This window comes from Scyliorhinus canicula, chromosome 13 (assembly GCF_902713615.1).
Source record: "Scyliorhinus canicula chromosome 13, sScyCan1.1, whole genome shotgun sequence".
In the NCBI taxonomy this organism is placed as follows: Eukaryota; Metazoa; Chordata; class Chondrichthyes; order Carcharhiniformes; family Scyliorhinidae; genus Scyliorhinus; species Scyliorhinus canicula.
Genome location: NC_052158.1, coordinates 28533568 through 28553895, shown reverse-complemented (window position 1 = coordinate 28553895; position 20328 = coordinate 28533568). Strand labels below are relative to the sequence as shown.

General features: G+C 50.1%; 13 non-coding genes across 13 annotated transcripts; all 13 read left to right on the top strand.

Moving 5' to 3' along the window:
• The first annotated feature begins 5519 nt into the window (after window positions 1-5519).
• LOC119976850 lies at window positions 5520-5677 on the top strand. The gene has a single exon (XR_005463025.1). It is a non-coding gene; the product is annotated as a U1 spliceosomal RNA (small nuclear RNA).
• Window positions 5678-6416: 739 nt separating this feature from the next.
• LOC119976812 lies at window positions 6417-6580 on the top strand. Its single transcript, XR_005462992.1, has one exon. It is a non-coding gene; the product is annotated as a U1 spliceosomal RNA (small nuclear RNA).
• Window positions 6581-7319: 739 nt separating this feature from the next.
• LOC119976925 lies at window positions 7320-7483 on the top strand. The gene has a single exon (XR_005463080.1). It is a non-coding gene; the product is annotated as a U1 spliceosomal RNA (small nuclear RNA).
• Window positions 7484-8214: 731 nt separating this feature from the next.
• On the top strand, window positions 8215-8378 carry LOC119976924. The gene has a single exon (XR_005463079.1). It is a non-coding gene; the product is annotated as a U1 spliceosomal RNA (small nuclear RNA).
• A 738-nt stretch (window positions 8379-9116) lies between these two features.
• LOC119976813 lies at window positions 9117-9280 on the top strand. Its single transcript, XR_005462993.1, has one exon. It is a non-coding gene; the product is annotated as a U1 spliceosomal RNA (small nuclear RNA).
• Window positions 9281-10011: 731 nt separating this feature from the next.
• Window positions 10012-10175, top strand: LOC119976937. Its single transcript, XR_005463091.1, has one exon. It is a non-coding gene; the product is annotated as a U1 spliceosomal RNA (small nuclear RNA).
• A 731-nt stretch (window positions 10176-10906) lies between these two features.
• Window positions 10907-11070, top strand: LOC119976923. Its single transcript, XR_005463078.1, has one exon. It is a non-coding gene; the product is annotated as a U1 spliceosomal RNA (small nuclear RNA).
• Window positions 11071-11808: 738 nt separating this feature from the next.
• LOC119976838 lies at window positions 11809-11972 on the top strand. The gene has a single exon (XR_005463017.1). It is a non-coding gene; the product is annotated as a U1 spliceosomal RNA (small nuclear RNA).
• Window positions 11973-12703: 731 nt separating this feature from the next.
• LOC119976890 lies at window positions 12704-12867 on the top strand. The gene has a single exon (XR_005463049.1). It is a non-coding gene; the product is annotated as a U1 spliceosomal RNA (small nuclear RNA).
• Window positions 12868-13606: 739 nt separating this feature from the next.
• LOC119976922 lies at window positions 13607-13770 on the top strand. Its single transcript, XR_005463077.1, has one exon. It is a non-coding gene; the product is annotated as a U1 spliceosomal RNA (small nuclear RNA).
• Window positions 13771-14506: 736 nt separating this feature from the next.
• LOC119976822 lies at window positions 14507-14670 on the top strand. The gene has a single exon (XR_005463002.1). It is a non-coding gene; the product is annotated as a U1 spliceosomal RNA (small nuclear RNA).
• A 738-nt stretch (window positions 14671-15408) lies between these two features.
• On the top strand, window positions 15409-15572 carry LOC119976832. Its single transcript, XR_005463012.1, has one exon. It is a non-coding gene; the product is annotated as a U1 spliceosomal RNA (small nuclear RNA).
• Window positions 15573-16311: 739 nt separating this feature from the next.
• Window positions 16312-16475, top strand: LOC119976921. Its single transcript, XR_005463076.1, has one exon. It is a non-coding gene; the product is annotated as a U1 spliceosomal RNA (small nuclear RNA).
• The last annotated feature ends 3853 nt before the right edge of the window (window positions 16476-20328 follow it).

Sequence of the window (20328 nt, the reverse complement as noted above, 5' to 3'; positions counted from 1 at the left end):
GGGGGGTAGGTATATCATGGTGAGTGGGAAGCTAGAGGGAATGCCGGTGGTATGAGTGAATATTTACGCACCAAATTGGGACGACGCAGAGTTTATGGGGCGGGTGTAAGGGAAGATTCCGGACCTGGACTCGCATAGGTTGGTCATGGGGTGGGGACTTTAATACGGGTATAAATCTGAGGTTAGATCGGTCGAGTTCAAGATCGGGGAGGGTGCCAGCCGCAGCAAAAGAGCTAGAGGGGTTTAAGGAACAGATGGGGGGTAGACCCATAGATATTCGGACGGCCAAGAGCGAAGGAGTTTTTTTTTTCCTCCCACGTTCAGAAAGTATACTCCCCGGCTTGATTTTTTTCATTTTGAACAGGGCTTTGCAAGCGGGGGTGGTGGATGCTGGTTTCTGTGCTGTCGGACCATGCCCCACACTGGGTGGATTTACAGGTGAGCAAGGAGGGGGTGTCAGCACCCGCAATAGAGATTGGAAGTAGGACTGTTAACGGATGAGGGGGTGTGCGGGCTGGTGAAGGAGGCCATCCAGAACTATTTGGAGATAAATGATGTGGGGGAAGTTTTTGCAGCAACGGTATGGGAAGCGTTGAAGGTAGTGGTTGTGGGGGAGCTAATTTCGACAAGGGCTCATAGGGAGAAAGTGGAGCAGGCAGAGATGGATAGACTGGTTCGGGAGATACTCCAGGTGGACATAAGGTATTCTGAAGCCCCGGAGGCGGGACAGTTGAAGGAGCGGCAGAAGCTGCAGATGGCGTTTGGTCTGTTATCCAAGGGGAAGGCAGTTGAGGAAGCGAGGGGGCGGTATATGAGTATAGTGAGAAGGCCAGTAGGATGTTCGCACACCAGCTAAGGAAAATGGAGGCGGCCAGGGAGATAGGAAGAGTGAAGGACAGAGGGGGGAACAAGATCTTGGACCCAGCGGGGGTGAATGGGGTGATCAAGGAGTTTTATAGATGGCAGTATGAGTCGGAGCCCCCTGCTGGGGTGGAGGGGATGGGCCAGTTTTTGCAAGGGCTGGAGTTTCCGAAGATGGAGGAAGGGTTGGTGGAGGGGCTGGGAGCCACGATTGGAATTGTAGAAGTAGTAGAGGGATTGGAGGCCATGCAGTCAGGCAAGGCCCCGGGACCAGACGGCTACCCAGTGGAATTCTACAAGAAGTTTTCTGGGATGCTGGGCCCGCTGCTGGTGAAGGCACGGGAGGCAAGGGAGAGGGGTGCCCTTCCCCCAACAATGTCGCAGGCTTCAATTTAATTGATCCTGAAGCGGGAGAAGGACCAAGAGCAATGGGGGTCATATAGACCAATCTCCCTACTGAATGTCAATGCCAAATTGCTGGCCAAAATTCTGACCTCGAGGATAGAGGACTGTGTTTCGGAGTTGATAGGGGAACCAGACGGGGTTTGTCAAAGGCAGGTAGCTAACGGCCAACGTTAGAAGTCTCCTGAATATGATCATGATGCCCTACAAAGGAGTGGAGGCAGAGGTGGTGGTCGCGGAGAAGGCCTTCGACCGAGTAGAATGGAATTATTTGTGGGAGGTCCTGGGTCGGTTTGGGTTTGGGCAGGGCTTTATTGACTGGGTTCGATTGCTGTACCAGGCTGCGGTGGCGAGTATGCGGACAAACCGGGTGAGTTTGGACTACTTTAGACTGCACCAGGAGACAAGGCAAGGATGTCCCCTCTCCCCACTGTCATGGCTATAGAGCCATTGGCGATGGCGCTGAGAGCGTCAACAGACTGGAAGGGGCTAGTCCGGGGGATGGTGGAGTGGGTGGAACACAGGGTCACGTTATATACAGACGACCTACTCCTATATATTTCTGACCCATTAAGGGGGATGGGGGAGATTATACGGATCTTTGGGGAATTTGCCCGGTTCTCTGGGTATAAATTGAATATGGGTAAAAGCGAGGTTTTTGAGATCCAGGCGAGGGGGCAGGAGAGGTGATTGGGGGAGATGCTGTTTAAAGTGGTGGGAGGGAGTTTTCGCTACTTGGGTATTCAGGTGGCATGGAGTTGGGAGCAGCTACATAAATTAAATCTGGCCTGTTTAGTTGAACAAATGAAGGAGGACTTTCGGAGATGGGACATGCAGCCGTTGTCACTGGCGGGGAGGGTACAGGCCGTAAAAATGACAGCCCTCCCGAGATTTTTGTTTGTTTTCCAGTGCCTCCCTATTTTAATACCAAAGGCGTTTTTAAGCGGGTGAATAAGGTGATCTCTGGGTTTATGTGGGGGGGGTAAAACCCTGCGAGTAAAGAAAGTACTTTTGGAGCGGAGCCGAGGGGGGAGGGCTGGCACTGCCAAACTTTAGAAACTACTACTGGGCAGCAAATATAGCCATGATTCGGAAGTGGGTAGCGGGGGAGGTTTGGGGGGGGGGAGCAGGTAGACGCGGCCTCACGTGAGGGCACAAGTTTGGGGCATTGGTAACGGCTCCTCTGCCATTCTCACCGGCCCGGTAATCCACAAGCCCAGTGGTAGTGGCGGCCCTGAGAGTCTGGGGGCAGTGGCGGAAGCATATGGGAGTGGAGGGAGCGCCGGTATCATAGATATCATAGAATTTGCAGTGCAGAAGGAGGCCATTCGGCCCATCGAGTCTGCACCGGCTCTTGGAAAGAGCACCCTACTCAAGGTCAACACCTCCACCTTATCCCCATAACCCAGTAACCCCACCCAACACTAAGGGCAATTTTGGACACTAAGGGCAATTTAGCATGGCCAATCCACCTAACCTGCACATCTTTGGACTGTGGGGGGAAACCGGAGCACCCGGGGGAAACCCACGCACACACGGGGAGGATGTGCAGGCTCCACACAGACAGTGACCCAAGCCGGAATCGAACCTGGGACCCTGGAGCTGTGAAGCAATTGTGATATCCACAAGGCTACCGTGCTGCCCGTATGAGCTCCAATTTGTGGTAACTACCGGTTGTTCCAGGGAGGATGGAGGTTTTCGGAGGTAGCAGAGAGCAGGGATTGAGAGGCTGGCAGGATCTATTAACTGATGGGAGCTTTCCCTGTTTGGAGGATTTGGAGGATGAGTTTGAATTGCTGGGAGGGAATGGGTTTCGGGATCTGCAGGTAAGGGATTTTGCACGAAGGCAGGTTTCGACCTTTCCGCTTCTGCCGCTGCAGGGGATACCGGATAAGGTAGTTTCTACAATGGGGGTGAGGGAGTGGAAGGTCTCAGAAATCTACAAAGAACTTATGGAGTGGGAGGAAACCCAGATAGGCGAGATAAAATATCAAACTTCTTTGTTCCTCCAGCATCCACCAAAACCAGGTCAGGAGTGGAGATGTTCGCTGACACTTGTACAGTGTTACCATTGGCAACTCCTCAGATACTGAAGCACTCCATGTCCATGTGAAGTATGACCTCGACAACATCCAGGCTTGGGCTGATAAAGGTCAAGCAATATTTGCACCACAGAAGTGCCAGCCAATGACCATCTTTATCAAGCGTGAATCGAACCACTTTGTTGACATTCAATGGCATTGCAATCGCTCAAGTTTCAAAAAAGTCACCATTGACTAGTAACTGAACTGGACTAGCCATACGAATATCGTGGCTACAAGAGCAGGTCAGAGGCTGGGAATTCCCAGCGAGTAACACACCTCCCGATTCCCTAAAGTTTCTCCACCATCTACCAGGCACAAGTCAGGAGTGTGAAGGAATTCTCTACTGACTGGATGAGGGCAGTTCCAAAAACGCTCAAGGAAGTCAACAGCAGTGGCGGGACGGCTCCGTAGGTACAACATTTCTAGTTGGGTGAGGAGAGTGAAAGCTGATCTGGCGAGGTAGGATGGTCTCCCTCTGTCACTGGCAGGTCGGGTACAGGTGGTTAAAATGAACCTGTTGCTGCGATTTCTGTTTATTTTCCAATGCCTGCTGATTTTCTTGCCAATGGCATTTTTTGGAGAGATTGAAGGAATGATTACCTCGTCCATGTGGGGAGGGAAGGTGGCCAGAATTAGAAAGGTGCTACTACAGAGGGGAAGGCAGGCAGGGGGTTTGGGTCTTCCGAACCTGATGTATTATTACTGGGCGGCGAATGTGGAGAAGGTACGGAGCTGGGTCAGAGGGGTTGATTCCCAGTGGGTCAGAATGGAGGAGAGTTTGTGTAGGGGGTCAAAATTGAAGGCGCTAGCAACAGCGCCGCTCCTGATGGCCCTGGGGAAATACTCAGGGAGTCAAGTTATAATAGCTCTCCCCTGATATAAGCAAAAAGAGAATATAATAGACCTTCAATTCACTACTCTCCCAGACTACTGCATTGTTTTTGAACGTAGCGCAGGTCTGGCCCATTACCTGACCTTACGCCGCAGCAGTCACCCGGGCCATCTTCAAATTCATCTGGAGATCCAAGATGGACAGTGTCCGAAGGGACACCATGTACAAACCTCTGGATAAAGGAGGGAGGAACGTACTCAACGTCTCCCTCATCCTGATGGCCACCTTTGTGTGCAGCTGCATCAAGCTGTGCGTGGACCCCCGGTATGCAAACACCAATTGTCACTACGTACTGTGGTTCTATCTGTCCCCGGTGTTACGAAGGATGGACCTGGCCTCATTGCCGCGGAATGCTCCAAGTAGTTGGATTGTGCCGCACCATCTGTCCCTCGTGGAAAAATGTTTGAAGAAAAACACCTTTGACCACAAGGCAATGAATCAGTGGTCAGCACGTAATGTCCTCAAGGCCCTCAGGGAAAAGGAGACTGTGGAGGACGTTGGTTGTTTCCCTGAGAAAACTGTCAGAGTCATCTGGCAGAACGCCTCATCACCAGAACTTTCAAACAAGCACCAAGACCTAGCTTTGCTGGTGGTGAGAAGGGCCCTCCCCGTCAGTTCTTCATGTACACCCGAAGGCTCAGCACCGTTGCACGCTGCCCTCGGAGTAGCTGTGGGGGAAATGAGACGGTCACCCACCTCCTTGTGGAATGGGCCTTTGCAAAGAAGGTCTGGAGAAAGATGCAGTGGTATTTGTCAAGGTTCACCCCGAGCAGCTCTGTGACCCAGGACTCTGTGCTCTACGGACTGTTCCCAGGGTCACACACCGAGACAAACATCAACTGCTGCTGGAAGGTCATCAACTCGGTGAAAGACTCTCTTTGGTCTGCCCGAAATTTGCTGATCTTCCAGTGCAAAGAATTGTCCTCGACCGAGTGTTGCAGATTGGCACATTCCAAGGTCCAAGACTACGTACTGAGGGACGCACTCTAGCTTGGGGCAGCTACCGCCAAGGCGCAATGGGGAAAGACCACAGTGTAAGGTCTTACCAACAAATGTACACTGAGGGGTTGGTAACAGTGTAAAGCCCCTCGGTCCAGTTCTTCAATGCTCCAATGTATAAAAGTAACATGACAATGTAAATATTTAAGAAAGAATTGTAACATAAAGAAGGATGTGTGTGTAATGTCATCCCAATTGAATGGAAGAAAGACAAGGGAATGTGTAACTTTGATGGAAATGTACAGTCAAGACAATTCGAAATATTCTGTAATGTTAATTAGAGATTTTAGGAATAAAGTTTTTTTTTTTAAAAAGGTTCGCCCAGGTCTTGGCTAGCCCATTGCACTTCGGGTGTGCTGACGCCTGCGATGTCCCCAAATGCGGGATACTCGACTGCAAAATTTGTGGTAGTGGGGGACTGCGTTCGCGCTCTCCCCTGATGTACGAAGCAAAAACAGAATATAATAACCCGTCAATTCACTACACTCACAGACTCACAGCATTGTTTTCTCACCGATTCTGTCTTTGTAATTAACCTGTCTCCCCGTACTGTATTTCCCCTTGCTCCGAGCAAGAATCCAGATACTAATACTTTTCTTCCATTCACCAAACGTTTCTTCTTTGCACCTTTTATTATTGCCTCAAACTGACCCCCAAACCTCCCACAGCAGTCCCCTACAAATATGCACCCACGCATTTACCTTCCTGTTATTTTTCCATTTTGTGGCCGCCAAATTCGGAGCACCAATTTGCCTCTCAACTTCGCCACTCCCCGCACTACTTCCAGCAATCCCCGTCCCATCAACGTCATTTATTACATTCAGCAAATTCTTGGTTGAGGCATCATGACTCCTCCTTGTCTTGCCAGTGGACTGAGTCAGCTTGAGTTCTCAGGGAGCAGCCCCACCAGCTGGCGATTAGCCGTATTGCAGACAACGTTCCAGGAAGGCGGGTCAATTCCTTTTCACCTCAATATGTAAATACCAACAGAGACTCTCTCAAACAGCTTTCCTTCTTTATCGTGAGCTACATTCAAGTGTGCAGTGCTCTGAAGGATAATGAATCACAGAATGGAAATACATATGAACAGGGCGAGATTCTGAGTTTGAAAACTGAGGTAGTGTGACCGTGAAAGGTGGTAGGTGATGTGGGAGGGGAGGGTGTGAGAGTTTTCAGGCATACTTACCTGGCAGGGGTGAAATCATGATCAAGAAGGTGGTTCGCCCAGGACGAGGCTATCCCATTGCACTTCGGGTGTGCTGACGCCTGCGATGTCCCCAAATGCGGGATACTCGACTGCAAAATTTGTGGTAGTGGGGGACTGCGTTCGCGCTCTCCCCTGATGTACGAAGCAAAAACAGAATATAATAACCCGTCAATTCAATACACTCACAGACTCACAGCATTGTTTTCTCACCGATTCTGTCTTTGTAATTAACCTGTCTCCCCGTACTGTATTTCCCCTTGCTCCGAGCAAGAATCCAGATACTAATAATTTTCTTCCATTCACCAAACGTTTCTTCTTTGCACCTTTTATTATTGCCTCAAACTGACCCCCAAACCTCCCACAGCAGTCCCCTACAAATATGCACCCACGCATTTACCTTCCTGTTATTTTTCCATTTTGTGGCCGCCAAATTCGGAGCACCAATTTGCCTCTCAACTTCGCCACTCCCCGCACTCCTTCCAGCAATCCCCGTCCCATCAACGTCATTTATTACATTCAGCAAATAATTGGTTGAGGCATAATGACTCCTCCTTGTCTTGCCCGTGGACTGAGTCAGCTTGAGTTCTCAGGGAGCAGCCCCACCAGCTAGCGATTAGCCGTATTGCAGACAACGTTCCAGGAAGGCGGGTCAATTCCTTTTCACCTCAATATGTGAATACCAACAGAGACTCTCTCAAACAGCTTTCCTTCTTTATCGAGAGCTACATTCAAGTGTGCAGTGCTCAGAAGGATAATGAATCACAGAATGGAAATTCATATGAACAGGGCGAGATTCTGAGTTTGAAAACTGAGGTAGTGTGACCGTGAAAGGTGGTAGGTGATGTGGGAGAGGAGGGTGTGAGTGTTTTTAGGCATACTTACCTGGCAGGGGTGAAACCATGATCAAGAAGGTGGTTCGCCCAGGACGAGGCTATCCCATTGCACTTCGGGTGTGCTGACGCCTGCGATGTCCCCAAATGCGGGATACTCGACTGCAAAATTTGTGGTAGTGGGGGACTGCGTTCGCGCTCTCCCCTGATGTACGAAGCAAAAACAGAACATAATAACCCGTCAATTCAACAGACTCACAGCATTGTTTTCTCACCGATTCTGTCTTTGTAATTAACCTGTCTCCCCGTACTGTATTTCCCCTTGCTCCGAGCAAGAATCCAGATACTAATAATTTTCTTCCATTCACCAAACGTTTCTTCTTTGCACCTTTTATTATTGCCTCAAACTGACCCCCAAACCTCCCACAGCAGTCCCCTACAAATATGCACCCACGCATTTGCCTTCCTGTTATTTTTCCTTTTGTGGCCGCCAAATTCGGAGCACCAATTTGCCTCTCAACTTCGCCACTCCCCGCACTACTTCCAGCAATCCCCGTCCCATCAACGTCATTTATTACATTCAGCAAATAATTGGTTGAGTCATAATCACTCCTCCTTGTCTTGCCAGTGGACTGAGTCAGCTTGAGTTCTCAGGGAACAGCCCCACCAGCTGGCGATTAGCCGTATTGCAGACAACGTTCCAGGAAGGCGGGTCAATTCCTTTTCACCTCAATATGTAAATACCAACAGAGACTCTCTCAAACAGCTTTCCTTCTTTATCGAGAGCTACATTCAAGTGTGCAGTGCTCAGAAGGATAATGAATCACAGAATGGAAATACATATGAACAGGGCGAGATTCTGAGTTTGAAAACTGAGGTAGTGTGACCGTGAAAGGTGGTAGGTGATGTGGGAGAGGAGGGTGTGAGAGTTTTTCAGGCATACTTACCTGGCAGGGGTGAAACCATGATCAAGAAGGTGGTTCGCCCAGGACGAGGCTATCCCATTGCACTTCGGGTGTGCTGACGCCTGCGATGTCCCCAAATGCGGGATACTCGACTGCAAAATTTGTGGTAGTGGGGGACTGCGTTCGCGCTCTCCCCTGATGTACGAAGCAAAAACAGAATATAATACCCCTTCATTTCACTACACTCACAGACTGCTGCATTGTTTTATCGCCGATTCTGTCTTTGTAATTAACCTGCCTGCAAGTACTGTATTTCCCTCTCCTCCGAGCAAGAATCCAGATACGAATACGTTTCTCCCATTCACCAAACGTTTCTTCTCCGCACCTTTTATTATTGCATCAAACTGACCCCCAAACCACCCACAGCAGTCCCCTACAAATATGCACCCACGCATTTGCCTTCCTGTTATTTTTCCTTTTTGTGGCCGCCAAATTCGGAGCACCAATTTGCCTCTCAACTTCGCCACTCCCCGCACTACTTCCAGCAATCCCCGTCCCATCAACGTCATTTATTACATTCAGCAAATAATTGGTTGAGTCATAATGACTCCTCCTTGTCTTGCCAGTGGACTGAGTCAGCTTGAGTTCTCAGGGAACAGCCCCACCAGCTGGCGATTAGCCGTATTGCAGACAACGTTCCAGGAAGGCGGGTCAATTCCTTTTCACCTCAATATGTAAATACCAACAGAGACTCTCTCAAACAGCTTTCCTTCTTTATCGAGAGCTACATTCAAGTGTGCAGTGCTCAGAAGGATAATGAATCACAGAATGGAAATTCATATGAACAGGGCGAGATTCTGAGTTTGAAAACTGAGGTAGTGTGACCGTGAAAGGTGGTAGGTGATGTGGGAGAGGAGGGTGTGAGTGTTTTTAGGCATACTTACCTGGCAGGGGTGAAACCATGATCAAGAAGGTGGTTCGCCCAGGACGAGGCTATCCCATTGCACCTCGGGTGTGCTGACGCCTGCGATGTCCCCAAATGCGGGATACTCGACTGCAAAATTTGTGGTAGTGGGGGACTGCGTTCGCGCTCTCCCCTGATGTACGAAGCAAAAACAGAACATAATAACCCGTCAATTCAGCAGACTCACAGCATTGTTTTCTCACCGATTCTGTCTTTGTAATTAACCTGTCTCCCCGTACTGTATTTCCCCTTGCTCCGAGCAAGAATCCAGATACTAATAATTTTCTTCCATTCACCAAACGTTTCTTCTTTGCACCTTTTATTATTGCCTCAAACTGACCCCCAAACCTCCCACAGCAGTCCCCTACAAATATGCACCCACGCATTTGCCTTCCTGTTATTTTTCCTTTTTGTGGCCGCCAAATTCGGAGCACCAATTTGCCTCTCAACTTCGCCACTCCCCGCACTACTTCCAGCAATCCCCGTCCCATCAACGTCATTTATTACATTCAGCAAATAATTGGTTGAGTCATAATGACTCCTCCTTGTCTTGCCAGTGGACTGAGTCAGCTTGAGTTCTCAGGGAACAGCCCCACCAGCTGGCGATTAGCCGTATTGCAGACAACGTTCCAGGAAGGCGGGTCAATTCCTTTTCACCTCAATATGTAAATACCAACAGAGACTCTCTCAAACAGCTTTCCTTCTTTATCGAGAGCTACATTCAAGTGTGCAGTGCTCAGAAGGATAATGAATCACAGAATGGAAATACATATGAACAGGGCGAGATTCTGAGTTTGAAAACTGAGGTAGTGTGACCGTGAAAGGTGGTAGGTGATGTGGGAGAGGAGGGTGTGAGAGTTTTCAGGCATACTTACCTGGCAGGGGTGAAACCATGATCAAGAAGGTGGTTCGCCCAGGAAGAGGCTATCCCATTGCACTTCGGGTGTGCTGACGCCTGCGATGTCCCCAAATGCGGGATACTCGACTGCAAAATTTGTGGTAGTGGGGGACTGCGTTCGCGCTCTCCCCTGATGTACGAAGCAAAAACAGAACATAATAACCCGTCAATTCAACAGACTCACAGCATTGTTTTCTCACCGATTCTGTCTTTGTAATTAACCTGTCTCCCCGTACTGTATTTCCCCTTGCTCCGAGCAAGAATCCAGATACTAATAATTTTCTTCCATTCACCAAACGTTTCTTCTTTGCACCTTTTATTATTGCCTCAAACTGACCCCCAAACCTCCCACAGCAGTCCCCTACAAATATGCACCCACGCATTTACCGTCCAGTTATTTTTCCATTTTGTGGCCGCCAAATTCGGAGCACCAATTTGCCTCTCAACTTCGCCACTCCCCGCACTACTTCCAGCAATCCCCGTCCCATCAACGTCATTTATTACATTCAGCAAATAATTGGTTGAGTCATAATGACTCCTCCTTGTCTTGCCAGTGGACTGAGTCAGCTTGAGTTCTCAGGGAACAGCCCCACCAGCTGGCGATTAGCCGTATTGCAGACAACGTTCCAGGAAGGCGGGTCAATTCCTTTTCACCTCAATATGTAAATACCAACAGAGACTCTCTCAAACAGCTTTCCTTCTTTATCGAGAGCTACATTCAAGTGTGCAGTGCTCAGAAGGATAATGAATCACAGAATGGAAATACATATGAACAGGGCGAGATTCTGAGTTTGAAAACTGAGGTAGTGTGACCGTGAAAGGTGGTAGGTGATGTGGGAGAGGAGGGTGTGAGAGTTTTCAGGCATACTTACCTGGCAGGGGTGAAACCATGATCAAGAAGGTGGTTCGCCCAGGACGAGGCTATCCCATTGCACTTCGGGTGTGCTGACGCCTGCGATGTCCCCAAATGCGGGATACTCGACTGCAAAATTTGTGGTAGTGGGGGACTGCGTTCGCGCTCTCCCCTGATGTACGAAGCAAAAACAGAATATAATACCCCTTCATTTCACTACACTCACAGACTGCTGCATTGTTTTATCACCGATTCTGTCTTTGTAATTAACCTGCCTGCAAGTACTGTATTTCCCTCTCCTACGAGCAAGAATCCAGATACGAATACGTTTCTCCCATTCACCAAACGTTTCTTCTCCGCACCTTTTGTTATTGCATCAAACTGACCCCCAAACCACCCACAGCAGTCCCCTACAAATATGCACCCACGCATTTGCCTTCCTGTTATTTTTCCTTTTTGTGGCCGCCAAATTCGGAGCACCAATTTGCCTCTCAACTTCGCCACTCCCCGCACTCTTTCCAGCAATCCCCGTCCCATCAACGTCATTTATTACATTCAGCAAATAATTGGTTGAGGCATAATGACTCCTCCTTGTCTTGCCAGTGGACTGAGTCAGCTTGAGTTCTCAGGGAGCAGCCCCACCAGCTAGCGATTAGCCGTATTGCAGACAACGTTCCAGGAAGGCGGGTCAATTCCTTTTCACCTCAATATGTGAATACCAACAGAGACTCTCTCAAACAGCTTTCCTTCTTTATCGAGAGCTACATTCAAGTGTGCAGTGCTCAGAAGGATAATGAATCACAGAATGGAAATTCATATGAACAGGGCGAGATTCTGAGTTTGAAAACTGAGGTAGTGTGACCGTGAAAGGTGGTAGGTGATGTGGGAGAGGAGGGTGTGAGTGTTTTTAGGCATACTTACCTGGCAGGGGTGAAACCATGTTCAAGAAGGTGGTTCGCCCAGGACGAGGCTATCCCATTGCCCTTCGGGTGTGCTGACGCCTGCGATGTCCCCAAATGCGGGATACTCGACTGCAACATTTGTGGTAGTGGGGGACTGCGTTCGCGCTCTCCCCTGATGTACGAAGCAAAAACAGAACATAATAACCCGTCAATTCAACAGACTCACAGCATTGTTTTCTCACCGATTCTGTCTTTGTAATTAACCTGTCTCCCCGTACTGTATTTCCCCTTGCTCCGAGCAAGAATCCAGATACTAATAATTTTCTTCCATTCACCAAACGTTTCTTCTTTGCACCTTTTATTATTGCCTCAAACTGACCCCCAAACCTCCCACAGCAGTCCCCTACAAATATGCACCCACGCATTTACCGTCCAGTTATTTTTCCATTTTGTGGCCGCCAAATTCGGAGCACCAATTTGCCTCTCAACTTCGCCACTCCCCGCACTACTTCCAGCAATCCCCGTCCCATCAACGTCATTTATTACATTCAGCAAATTCTTGGTTGAGGCATCATGACTCCTCCTTGTCTTGCCAGTGGACTGAGTCAGCTTGAGTTCTCAGGGAGCAGCCCCACCAGCTGGCGATTAGCCGTATTGCAGACAACGTTCCAGGAAGGCGGGTCAATTCCTTTTCACCTCAATATGTAAATACCAACAGAGACTCTCTCAAACAGCTTTCCTTCTTTATCGTGAGCTACATTCAAGTGTGCAGTGCTCTGAAGGATAATGAATCACAGAATGGAAATACATATGAACAGGGCGAGATTCTGAGTTTGAAAACTGAGGTAGTGTGACCGTGAAAGGTGGTACGTGATGTGGGAGGGGAGGGTGTGAGAGTTTTCAGGCATACTTACCTGGCAGGGGTGAAACCATGATCAAGAAGGTGGTTCACCCAGGACGAGGCTATCCCATTGCACTTCGGGTGTGCTGACGCCTGCGATGTCCCCAAATGCGGGATACTCGACTGCAAAATTTGTGGTAGTGGGGGACTGCGTTCGCGCTCTCCCCTGATGTACGAAGCAAAAACAGAATATAATAACCCGTCAATTCACTACACTCACAGACTCACAGCATTGTTTTCTCACCGATTCTGTCTTTGTAATTAACCTGTCTCCCCGTACTGTATTTCCCCTTGCTCCGAGCAACAATCCAGATACTAATAATTTTCTTCCATTCACCAAACGTTTCTTCTTTGCACCTTTTATTATTGCCTCAAACTGACACCCAAACCTCCCACAGCAGTCCCCTACAAATATGCACCCACGCATTTACCTTCCTGTTATTTTTCCATTTTGTGGCCGCCAAATTCGGAGCACCAATTTGCCTCTCAACTTCGCCACTCCCCGCACTACTTCCAGCAATCCCCGTCCCATCAACGTCATTTATTACATTCAGCAAATAATTGGTTGAGTCATAATGACTCCTCCTTGTCTTGCCAGTGGACTGAGTCAGCTTGAGTTCTCAGGGAACAGCCCCACCAGCTGGCGATTAGCCGTATTGCAGACAACGTTCCAGGAAGGCGGGTCAATTCCTTTTCACCTCAATATGTAAATACCAACAGAGACTCTCTCAAACAGCTTTCCTTCTTTATCGAGAGCTACATTCAAGTGTGCAGTGCTCAGAAGGATAATGAATCACAGAATGGAAATACATATGAACAGGGCGAGATTCTGAGTTTGAAAACTGAGGTAGTGTGACCGTGAAAGGTGGTAGGTGATGTGGGAGAGGAGGGTGTGAGAGTTTTCAGGCATACTTACCTGGCAGGGGTGAAACCATGATCAAGAAGGTGGTTCGCCCAGGACGAGGCTATCCCATTGCACTTCGGGTGTGCTGACGCCTGCGATGTCCCCAAATGCGGGATACTCGACTGCAAAATTTGTGGTAGTGGGGGACTGCGTTCGCGCTCTCCCCTGATGTACGAAGCAAAAACAGAATGTAATACCCCTTCATTTCACTACACTCACAGACTGCTGCATTGTTTTATCACCGATTCTGTCTTTGTAATTAACCTGCCTGCAAGTACTGTATTTCCCTCTCCTCCGAGCAAGAATCCAGATACGAATACGTTTCTCCCATTCACCAAACGTTTCTTCTCCGCACCTTTTATTATTGCATCAAACTGACCCCCAAACCACCCACAGCAGTCCACTACAAATATGCACCCACGCATTTGCCTTCCTGTTATTTTTCCTTTTTGTGGCCGCCAAATTCGGAGCACCAATTTGCCTCTCAACTTCGCCACTCCCCGCACTCTTCCAGCAATCCCCGTCCCATCAACGTCATTTATTACATTCAGCAAATAATTGGTTGAGGCATAATGACTCCTCCTTGTCTTGCCCGTGGACTGAGTCAGCTTGAGTTCTCAGGGAGCAGCCCCACCAGCTGGCGATAAGCCGTATTGCAGACAACGTTCCAGGAAGGCGGGTCAATTCCTTTTCACCTCAATATGTAATACCAACAGAGACTCTCTCAAACAGCTTTCCTTCTTTATCGAGAGCTACATTCAAGTGTGCAGTGCTCAGAAGGATAATGAATCACAGAATGGAAATACATATGAACAGGGCGAGATTCTGAGTTTGAAAACTGAGGTAGTGTGACCGTGAAAGGTGGTAGGTGATGTGGGAGAGGAGGGTGTGAGAGTTTTCAGGCATACTTACCTGGCAGGGGTGAAACCATGATCAAGAAGGTGGTTCGCCCAGGACGAGGCTATCCCATTGCACTTCGGGTGTGCTGACGCCTGCGATGTCCCCAAATGCGGGATACTCGACTGCAAAATTTGTGGTAGTGGGGGACTGCGTTCGCGCTCTCCCGTGATGTACGAAGCAAAAACAGAATATAATAACCCGTCAGTTCACTACACTCACAGACTCACAGCATTGTTTTCTCGCCGATTCTGTTTTTGTAATTAACCTGTATCCCCGTACTGTATTTCCCCTTGCTCCGAGCAAGAATCCAGATACTAATAATTTTCTTCCATTCACCAAACGTTTCTTCTTTGCACCTTTTATTATTGCCTCAAACTGACCCCCAAACCTCCCACAGCAGTCCCCTACAAATATGCACCCACGCATTTACCTTCCTGTTATTTTTCCTTTTGTGGCCGCCAAATTCGGAGCACCAATTTGCCTCTCAACTTCGCCACTCCCCGCACTACTTCCAGCAATCCCCGTCCCATCAACGTCATTTATTACATTCAGCAAATAATTGGTTGAGGCATAATGACTCCTCCTTGTCTTGCCCGTGGACTGAGTCAGCTTGAGTTCTCAGGGAGCAGCCCCACCAGCTGGCGATTAGCCGTATTGCAGACAACGTTCCAGGAAGGCGGCTCATTTCCTTTTCACCTCAATATGTAAATACCAACAGAGACTCTCTCAAACAGCTTTCCTTCTTTATCGAGAGCTACATTCAAGTGTGCAGTGCTCAGAAGGATAATGAATCACAGAATGGAAATACATATGAACAGGGCGAGATTCTGAGTTTGAAAACTGAGGTAGTGTGACCGTGAAAGATGGTAGGTGATGTGGGAGAGGAGGGTGTGAGAGTTTTCAGGCATACTTACCTGGCAGGAGTGAAACCATGATCAAGAAGGTGGTTCGCCTCGGACGAGGCTATCCCATTGCACTTCGGGTGTGCTGACGCCTGCGATGTCCCCAAATGCGGGATACTCGACTGCAAAATTTGTGGTAGTGGGGGACTGCGTTCGCGCTCTCCCCTGATGTACGAAGCAAAAACAGAATATAATAACCCGTCAATTCACTACACTCACAGACTCACAGCATTGTTTTCTCACCGATTCTGTCTTTGTAATTAACCTGTCTCCCCGTACTGTATTTCCCCTTGCTCCGAGCAAGAATCCAGATACTAATAATTTTCTTCCATTCACCAAACGTTTCTTCTTTGCACCTTTTATTATTGCCTCAAACTGACCCCCAAACCTCCCACAGCAGTCCCCTACAAATATGCACCCACGCATTTACCTTCCTGTTATTTTTCCTTTTGTGGCCGCCAAATTCGGAGCACCAATTTGCCTCTCAACTTCGCCACTCCCCGCACTCCTTCCAGCAATCCCCGTCCCACCAACGTCATTTATTACATTCAGCAAATTAATTGGTTGAGGCATCATGACTCCTCCTTGTCTTGCCAGTGGACTGAGTCAGCTTGAGTTCTCAGGGAGCAGCCCCACCAGCTGGCGATTAGCCGTATTGCAGACAACGTTCCAGGAAGGCGGGTCAATTCCTTTTCACCTCAATATGTAAATACCAACAGAGACTCTCTCAAACAGCTTTCCTTATTCATCGAGAGCTACATTCAAGTGTGCAGTGCTCAGAAGGATAATGAATCACAGAATGGAAATACATATGAACAGGGCGAGATTCTGAGTTTGAAAACTGAGGTAGTGTGACCGTGAAAGGTGGTAGGTGATGTGGGAGAGGAGGGTGTGAGAGTTTTCAGGCATACTTACCTGGCAGGGGTGAAACCATGATCAAGAAGGTGGTTCGCCCAGGACGAGGCTATCCCATTGCACTTCGGGTGTGCTGACGCCTGCGATGTCCCCAAATGCGGGATACTCGACTGCAAAATTTGTGGTAGTGGGGGACTGCGTTCGCGCTCTCCCCTGATGTACGAAGCAAAAACAGAATATAATACCCCTTCATTTCACTACACTCACAGACTGCTGCATTGTTTTCTCACCGATTCTGTCTTTGTAATTAACCTGCCTGCAAGTACTGTGCCGGGGAGGGGGGGGGGAGAGTGCCGGCGAGGGGGGGGGGAGTGGCGGGGAGGGGGGGGAGTGCCAGGGGGGGGGGGGGGGAAAGAGTGCCGGGGAGGGGGGGGGAGTGCGGGGGGGGGGGGGGAGAGTGCCGGGGAGGGGGGGGAGAGTGCCGGGGAGGGGGGGGAGAGTGCCGGGGAGGGGGGGGGGAGTGGCGGGGAGGGGGGGGGGGAGTGCCAGGGAGGGGGGGGGGGAGAAAGAGTGCCGGGGAGGGGGGGGGGGGAGTGCCGGGAGGGGGGGAGAGTGCCGGGGAGGGGGGGGAGAGTGCCGGGGAGGGGGGGAGAGTGCCGGGGAGGGGGCGAGAGTGCCGGGGAGGGGGGGGGAGAGATCACATGGAATGTGAGAGGCTGAATGGGCCGGTCAAGAGGGATCGCGTGTTCGCGCATTTGAGGAGGTTGAAGACAGACGTGGCAATGTACAAGAGAGACACCTGAGGGTAGTGGATCAGACTAGGCTGAGGAAGGGAGGGTCGGGCAGGTATTTCATTCGGGGCTAGGCTCTAAAACTTGGGGGGGTTGCGATCTTGATCAATAAGCGGTGTCATTTGAGGTAGGGAATATAGTGGCGGACTCGGGGGGTAGGTATATCATGGTGAGTGGGAAGCTAGAGGGAATGCCGGTGGTATGAGTGAATATTTACGCACCAAATTGGGACGACAGCAGTTTATGGGGCGGGTGTAAGGGAAGATTCGGACCTGGACTCGCATAGGTTGGTTCAGGGGTGGGGACTTTAATACGGGTATAATCTGAGGTTAGATCGGTCGAGTTCAAGATCGGGGAGGGTGCCAGCCGCAGCAAAAGAGCTAGAGGGGTTAAGGAACAGATGGGGGGTAGACCCATAGATATTCGGACGGCCAAGAGCGAAGGAGTTTTTTTTTCTCCCACGTTCAGAAAGTATACTCCCCGGCTTGATTTTTTTCATTTTGAACAGGGCTTTGCAAGAGGGGGGTGGTGGATGCTGGTTTCTGTGCTGTCGGACCATGCCCCACACTGGGTGGATTTACAGGTGAGCAAGGAGGGGGTGTCAGCACCCGCAATAGAGATTGGAAGTAGGACTGTTAACGGATGAGGGGGTGTGCGGGCTGGTGAAGGAGGCCATCCAGAACTATTTGGAGATAAATGATGTGGGGGAAGTTTGCAGCAACGGTATGGGAAGCGTTGAAGGTAGTGGTGTGGGGGAGCTAATTTCGACAAGGGCTCATAGGGAGAAAGTGGAGCAGCAGCAGAGATGGATAGACTGGTTCGGGAGATACTCAGGTGGACATAAGGTATTCTGAAGCCCCGGAGGCGGGACAGTTGAAGGAGCGGCAGAAGCTGCAGATGGCGTTTGGTCGTTATCCAAGGGGAAGGCAGTTGAGGAAGCGAGGGCGGGCGGGTATATGAGTATAGTGAGAAGGCCAGTAGGATGTTCGCACACCAGCTAAGGAAAATGGAGGCGGCCAGGGAGATAGGAAGAGTGAAGGACAGAGGGGGGAACAAGATCTTGGACCCAGCGGGGGTGAATGGGGTGATCAAGGAGTTTTATAGATGGCAGTATGAGTCGGAGCCCCTGCTGGGGTGGAGGGGATGGGCCAGTTTTTGCAAGGGCTGGAGTTTCGAAGATGGAGGAAGGGTTGGTGGAGGGGCTGGGAGCCACGATTGGAATTGTAGAAGTAGTAGAGGGATTGGAGGCCATGCAGTCAGGCAAGGCCCCGGGCCAGACGGCTACCCAGTGGAATTCTACAAGAAGTTTCTGGGATGCTGGGCCCGCTGCTGGTGAAGGCACGGGAGGCAAGGGAGAGGGGTGCCCTTCCCCCAACAATGTCGCAGGCTTCAATTTAATTGACTGAGCGGGAGGGGAGAAGGACCAAGAGCAATGGGGGTCATATAGACCAATCTCCCTACTGAATGTCAATGCCAAATTGCTGGCCAAAATTCTGACCTCGAGGATAGAGGACTGTGTTTCGGAGTTGATAGGGGAACCAGACGGGGTTGTCAAAGGCAGGTAGCTAACGGCCAACGTTAGTAGAAGTCTCTGAATATGATCATGATGCCTACAAAGGAGTGGAGGCAGAGGTGGTGGTCGCGGAGAAGGCCTTCGACCGAGTAGAATGGAATTATTTGTGGGAGGTCCTGGGTCGGTTTGGGTTTGGGCAGGGCTTTATTGACTGGGTTCGATTGCTGTACCAGGCTGCGGTGGCGAGTATGCGGACAAACCGGGTGAGTTTGGACTACTTTAGACTGCACCAGGAGACAAGGCAAGGATGTCCCCTCTCCCCACTGTCATGGCTATAGAGCCATTGGCGATGGCGCTGAGAGCGCAACAGACTGGAAGGGGCTAGTCCGGGGGATGGTGGAGTGGGTGGAACACGGGTCACGTTATTACAGACGACCTACTCCTATATATTTCTGACCCATTAAGGGGGATGGGGGAGATTATACGGATCTTTGGGGAATTTGCCCGGTTCTCTGGGTATAAATTGAATATGGGTAAAAGCGAGGTTTTTGAGATCCAGGCGAGGGGGCAGGAGAGGTGATTGGGGGAGATGCTGTTTAAAGTGGTGGGAGGGAGTTTTCGCTACTTGGGTATTCAGGTGGCATGGAGTTGGGAGCAGCAGACATAAATTAAATCTGGCCTGTTTAGTTGAACAAATGAAGGAGGACTTTCGGAGATGGGACATGCAGCCGTTGTCACTGGCGGGGAGGGTACAGGCCGTAAAAATGACAGCCCTCCCGAGATTTTTGTTTGTTTCCAGTGCTCCCTATTTAATACCAAAGGCGTTTTTAAGGGGTGAATAAGGTGATCTCTGGGTTTATGTGGGGGGGGTAAAACCCTGCGAGTAAAGAAAGTATTTGGAGCGGAGCCGAGGGGGGAGGGCTGGCACTGCCAAACTTTAGAAACTACTACTGGGCAGCAAATATAGCCATGATTCGGAAGTGGGTAGCGGGGGAGGTTTGGGGGGGGGGGGCAGGTAGACGCGGCCTCACGTGAGGGCACAAGTTTGGGGCATTGGTAACGGCTCCTCTGCCATTCTCACCGGCCCGGTAATCCACAAGCCCAGTGGTAGTGGCGGCCCTGAGAGTCTGGGGGCAGTGGCGGAAGCATATGGGAGTGGAGGGAGCGCCGGTATCATAGATATCATAGAATTTGCAGTGCAGAAGGAGGCCATTCGGCCCATCGAGTCTGCACCGGCTCTTGGAAAGAGCACCCTACTCAAGGTCAAACACCTCCACCTTATCCCCATAACCCAGTAACCCCACCCAACACTAAGGGCAATTTTGGACACTAAGGGCAATTTAGCATGGCCAATCCACCTAACCTGCACATCTTTGGACTGTGGGGGGAAACCGGAGCACCGGGGGAAACCCACGCACACACGGGGAGGATGTGCAGGCTCCCACAGACAGTGACCCAAGCCGGAATCGAACCTGGGACCCTGGAGCTGTGAAGCAATTGTGATATCCACAAGGCTACCGTGCTGCCCGTATGAGCTCCAATTTGTGGTAACTACCGGTTGTTCCAGGGAGGAGGGAGGTTTTCGGAGGTAGCAGAGAGCAGGGATTGAGAGGCTGGCAGGATCTATTAACTGATGGGAGCTTTCCCTGTTTGGGGATTTGGAGGATGAGTTTGAATTGCTGGGAGGGAATGGGTTTCGGGATCTGCAGGTAAGGGATTTTGCACGAAGGCAGGTTTCGACCTTTCCGCTTCTGCCGCTGCAGGG